This window comes from Lontra canadensis, unplaced genomic scaffold, assembly GCF_010015895.1.
Source record: "Lontra canadensis isolate GAN:19392208 unplaced genomic scaffold, GSC_riverotter_1.0 scaffold26, whole genome shotgun sequence".
NCBI lineage: Eukaryota > Metazoa > Chordata > Mammalia > Carnivora > Mustelidae > Lontra > Lontra canadensis.
Genome location: NW_022631020.1, coordinates 14,357,557 through 14,363,634, shown reverse-complemented (window position 1 = coordinate 14,363,634; position 6,078 = coordinate 14,357,557). Strand labels below are relative to the sequence as shown.

The 6,078-nt window shown below is 35.5% G+C and overlaps 1 pseudogene; it reads right to left on the bottom strand.

Annotated features, from left to right (window-relative positions):
• Nucleotides 1-1,626: 1,626 nt before the first annotated feature.
• LOC116871546 lies at nucleotides 1,627-1,955 on the bottom strand (annotated as a pseudogene).
• Between the last annotated feature and the right edge of the window lie 4,123 nt (nucleotides 1,956-6,078).

Genomic DNA, 6,078 nt, shown 5'->3' with positions numbered 1-6,078 from the left:
GGTTTTGTGTTGTTTTTTTGAGTACTGAATCAGTTTCTTCTCTAGTAATCTATTCAAATTTTCTATTTCTTCCTGTTACAGTTTTGGTAGTTTATGTTTCTAAGGATGTATTCATTTTTATAAATTGTCCAATTTATTTTTCATAATATTCTCTCCACACCCAGCACTGAGTTGGGTTTTTCATAATATAGTTTTTCATAATATTCTCTCACAATCTTTTGTATTTCTGTGGTGTTGGTTGTTATTTCTCCTCCTCCTTCATTTGTGATTTTGTTTATTTGGATCCTCTCTGGGTTTTTGGCATGTTTTGTTTTATTTTTTAATGGGTCTTGCTGAAGGTTCATCAATTTTGTTGATCTTTCCTAAGAACCAGCTTCTGGTTTTATTGATCTATTGTTTTGTGTTGTTGTTGTTGTTTTGTTTGTTTTAGTTTCTATTGTATTTATTTCTCCTCTAATCTTTACTATTTTCTTCTATTTACTGGGTTTGGGTTTTGTTTGTTATTTTTCTAGCTCTGTTAGGTAAAAAGTTACATGGTTATTTGAGATTTTTCTTGCTTCTTAGAACTTTTTTGAGGTGCTTTTGCTGTATCCCAAAGATTTTGGACCATTGTGTTTTCACTTCCTTTTCTTTCCATGTAGTTTTTTATTTCTTCTTTGATTTCCTGATTGACCCATTAATTCTTTAGTAGAATATTATTTAACCTCCATATATTTGTGCTCTTTCTAGATTTTTCCTTGTAGTGATTTCTAGTTTCATAGCATTATAGTCAGAAAAGATACATGGAATGACTGATTTTTTTGAATTAGTTGAAACTTGTTTTGTGGTCTAATATGTGATCTACTCTGGAGAATATTCCATGTGCACTTGAAAAGATTGTACATTCTTCTGTGTTAGGATGGAATATTCTGAAATTGTCTATGAAATCCATCTGGTCCAGTGTTCATTCAAAACCACTGTTTCCTTGTTAATGCTCTGTTTCTATGATCGCCCACTGATGTAAGTGGGGTGGTAAAGTCCCATATTATTATTGTGTTATTATTAGTTTCTTTTGTTTGGTATTAACTTTTTTTTGTATTTGGATATTCCCATGTATTGGAATAATTGTAAATATTCCAATATTTACAATTAATATATTTTCTTGTTGGATTGTCCCCTTTATTGTTATATAGTGTCACTCCTTGTCTCTTGTTACGGTCTTTGTTTTAAGGTCTATTTTGTCCTGTATAGGTATTGCTACCCCAGCTTTCTTTTGACATCCATTTGCATGATAAATATTTCTCCATCCCCTCACTTTCAATCTGCAGGTGTCTGTAGGTCTGAAATGAGTCAATTGTAGGTAGCATACAGATGGGTCTTGTTTTTTTGTTTGTTTTATCCATTCTGTCACCCTGTATCTTTTGATTGGAGTGTTTAATCCATTTGCATTCAAAGTAATTATTGATAGATATGTATTTATTGCCATTTTGTTACTCATTTTTTTGGTTGTTTCTATGTTTCTTCTGATCCTTTCTTCTCTTGCTCTCTTTTATGGTTTGTTGGCTTTTTAAAATTTTTAAAATTTTTTAATTATTTTTTTTTTTTTTTTACAAATCTACACCTTTATATATTTACTTTTCATTATTTTTAAATCCTTGCTGGGTACAGCATCACACGGATTCTGTGGCCAATGGCTTTAGCAGGAAGGTTGCTTCAGAATTTGGCACAAACCACTGTTTCCATGAGCATGAGTTACTTTTCTCCCAGATTACTCTGGTTTGGTTTGGTTTGCCACCAGGAGTCACCGTGTTGTTCTTTGCTTTGTACACGTAAGCACATCTCTTGCTTAGATAAAATTCCATTTAATCTTGACCATATACACCTTCAATTTTAAGAAGAGCTGTGTGCGCTCCTTGGTTGCAGTGACCCTGCTTATAGCCAGCAAAAATGGCCTTGGACCACAGCCTTCCAGACATTATTTGGTATTTAGGAGTCCTATTCCCAACAGGCCTCCACAGGACCCAAGATGGCAGAAAAAGAAAACTTGTTGGCTTTCTTTAGTGATATGCTTGAATTCCATTTTCTTTATTCCTTGCCAATCTATTACTGGTTTTTGATTTGTGGTTACTATTAGGTTTATGTATAACATCTTCTGCACATATCAGTCTATATCAAGTTAATTATTGCTTAAGTTTAAATCCATTCAGTACTATCCCCCACCCCCATATTTCAGTTGTATGTTGTCATATATTATATCCTTTTATTTTATAAATTCCTTGACTGAATTTTGAAGAAATTTCTATTTTTACTGCTTTTGTGGGGGGTTTTGTTTCTTGTTTTACTTTTTATACTTTCCCTATGATCATTCCCTCCCACTCACAGAGTCCCCATTACTATTTCTTATGTGCCTAGTTTAGTGGTCATAAATTCCTTTAGTTTTTGTTTGTCTGAGGAGATCTTTATCTCTCCTTCTCCTCTCAATAATAACCTTTCTGGATAAAGTATTCTTGGCTGCAGAATTTTCCCTTTCAGTATTTTGAATATATTGTTCCTTGCACTTCTGGCCTGCAAATTTTCTGCTTAAAAATCTACTGCTATCCTTATGGGGTTTCCCCTTGTATGTAACTGTATTCTTTTTTCTTACTGCTTTAAAAAAATTTTTTTAAAGATTCTATTTATTTATTTGGCAGAGAAAGACATAGTGAGAGAGGGAACACAAGCAGGGGGAATTGGAGAGGGAGAAGCAGGCTTCCCACTGAACAGGGAGCCTGATGTGGGGCTCCATCCCAGGACCCCAGGATCATGACCTGAGCCAAAGGCAGATGCTTAATGACTGAGCCACTCAGGCGCCCCTGCTTTTAATTTTTTTTTTTATAGATACTTTTTGCAATTTTGATTACAATGTCTTGGTGTGGACCTCCTTGCTTGAATTTGGGGGGCATCTCTGTGCCTACAGTATTTGGATATCTGTTTCCTTCCCCAGGCTGGGGAACTTTTCAGCTTTTATTTCTTCAAATAAATTTTCTGTTCTCTTATCTCTCTCTTTTTCTGAGATCTCCATTATGTGAATGTTATTACACCTAATAGAGTCCCTGAATTCCCTAAAACTATTCTCATTTTACATAATTTTCTTTCCTCTCCTTTGCTTAGCTTTGTTAAGGAATACATTACTTTGTTAAGGAATACATTACTTTGTATTCCAAGTCATTAATTTGTTCTTCTGTCTCATCTACCCTGCTATTTGTTTCATCAGGTATATTTTTATATCATTTATTGATCTCTGACTGGTTCTTTTTTTATCTCTATGTTAAAGGTCTCACTCCTGATGTCCTCCATTCCTTTCTCAATCCAATAAGTATATTTATGATCATTACTTTTAATTACTTATCAAGCATATTACTTATATACATTTCACTTTGGTCTCTTGCTATGGTTTGGTCCTGGTCTTTCATTTTGGGGATACTTCTCTGTCTCCTCATTTTGTCTGACTTTTTGTGTGGTAGGAAAGTCAGCTACTTCTCTTGCTTTTCATAATAATAGTTTTCATGAAGAAGAGCTCCTGTAGTGCCCTACAGTGTAGTGTCCCCATTCCCCAGGTCCTGGTGCTTCAGAGAATGTCTCCTATGTGCGTTGCATGTGCTCTTCTGTGGAGTCTTGGCCTGTTTTTCCTTCAGTCCAGTTGTCTACAGAGGCTCTCTTTTTTGGGGGGGTAATGTTTTGTCCCCATCAGGGATAGGGTGCATTTTAACATGGGGAGCAGTGGTGTTCTTGTGAAATGAGACCTGCCCCTGCCACCCAAATTGAGGTCCTACAAAGGCACACATATGGAGATGAGGTGTTGGCAGGGTTTGTGCTAGTCTTCTGGGGAAGGACGCCCATAACATACGGACAGAGGCGAGTGTGACCAGGAATGGTAGATATGCCAAAGTCCTAGGATGGGTGGGGGTTGGTACAAGCAAGTTAGGTAAGGAGTGTCAGGAGGGCAATGGTTACTGCAGGTGGCTGTTCTTTGTGCTGGGAGATGGAGGAGGGAAATGGTGCCTGCCAGCTTCTTTGTTCCTGGAGGGTTCTGCCCACAGTCCCTCTCTCAATAGGCCATGCTCTGAGATGAGCAAATGACTGTCCCTCCCATCTGCTCCCAGTGTTTTTCAAACTGTTTGTTCTGTGCTGTATCTGCTTGAACTGTTTGTCCTGCTGTCTCTTTGGATGGGGAGTCTGCTTCCTAACCCTTCTGGGCTCTCCCAGAGTCAAGCCTGTAGATGTTTAAAATGCCAAGGTTTAAGTTTGCTGGTTGTTAAGAACTCACAAAATTAGCCCTATTTTCTTTCAAAGGCAAATATAATGGGAATTCCTCTTCCCCTTTCTTGGGCTACCTGGTGTCAAAGTCTGTTTTCCATCCTTTTCTGTGCCACAGGCTATCCTACCCACAGTGGAAGTCATGGTTCCTATTGCTCCAGACCATGTCCTTGCCCTTTCTACCTTCCTCATTGTGGCCTCTTCACTACCTTTAGTTATGGAGTTTATTCACCAGTCTTTGGGTTCTTTTCTGGGTTATTTAGGCTGCTGTAAGTGTTATCTTATTGTATATGTAGGACACGGTGAGTTCAGTGTCCTCCTAGTCTACCATATTCCCCTCAGGGCTTCTTGGTGTATAACTCTTGAATTACATAGTTTAGACCAAACCATTTGGGGATAAAAGTAAGAGTTTTATTTGACAGGTGAGCATGATATCAATCAATGTTATGAGTACTTCCAAAAATCTCAAACTTAGGCAACAAAAGTTAAAATAATTAAAATATTATGATAATCTTCCTTTATTACACCTTAAATTTATAAAACAGACTAAAATATTGAGCATAATCTATTCTGCCATAATCTTCATTTTTATGTTGCTTTATATTGAATTAGCATGTCTGTAACCATAACTTATTCCAAAATGATGCCAGTGTTCTATAGATGAGACACTTATTTTTATCCAATTTTTGAAATAATTGGATAATAAATATTATGAAATAATATTTATAATATATATTTAATATATATTATATATATATTTATTTAATATATATAATATATAAATAATAAATATTATAAACATTCAGGAACAACTTTCAACAAGAAAGTCTTAGCAAGAAAAAGGAAAAAGAAGACAGCAATTCATAAAAATCTTAAAGGAGAAAAATCTAAAATTTCCACATAAATTGTAAACTTTATATAAGTAATGGCTTCAGACACTACTACATCTTCACCAAATATTTATGTAAATGATGACATTGCCAGTGTAGAAAATGAAGCCGTGAATCCATTTCATTCCTGTGTTAAAATATTGTTTGGTGAGGAAGGCTATACCAAATATCAGATTCTACATTTTGATGGAACTGGTTTTTATTGAAGAAAAATTACTTCTGAATCACCTATAGATCCAAAGAGGAAGCTGAAGCTCCTTAAATAATGATCCAGGAGATTAAATGACAGTGATGTTAGGCACAGTTTTCAATGGAGATTTAATTGGGCCATTTAAAATTAAGGTATGTATTTCTGTTGTTAGTGCTCTAGTCAAAATTCACATCAATTTACTTGTTTGTTAAATTATTGATTGATTGATTGATTGAATTTAGTTACATAAGTTTTGTATCATATGCTCCTAACCTTGTTATCTCCATAATTTTTAATTTTTGTGATTTTTCAGAATAGGACACTTTATTTTTTTAATTAATTTAATTTGTGTGTGTGTGTGTGTTCCAAAATTCATTGTATATACACCACACCCAGTGCTCCATGCAATACATGCCCTCCTTAATACCCACCACCAGGCTCACTCAACCCAGAACCTTTCTCCCCTCCAAAACCCTCAGTTTGTTTGGTCCACAATCTCTTCATGGTTCTTCTCCCCATCTGATTTCCCCCAACTCACTTCTCCTCTCCATCTCCCAATGTCCTTCCATTTTATTCCTTATGCTCCACAAGTAAGTAAAACCATACAATAATTGACTCTCTCTGTTTGAATTATTTCACTCAGTATAATCTCTTCCATTTCTGGAAGTTGATAACTTTTTTTGTTGCTAACAAAAGTTGGGTATTCATCCTTTCTGATAGAGG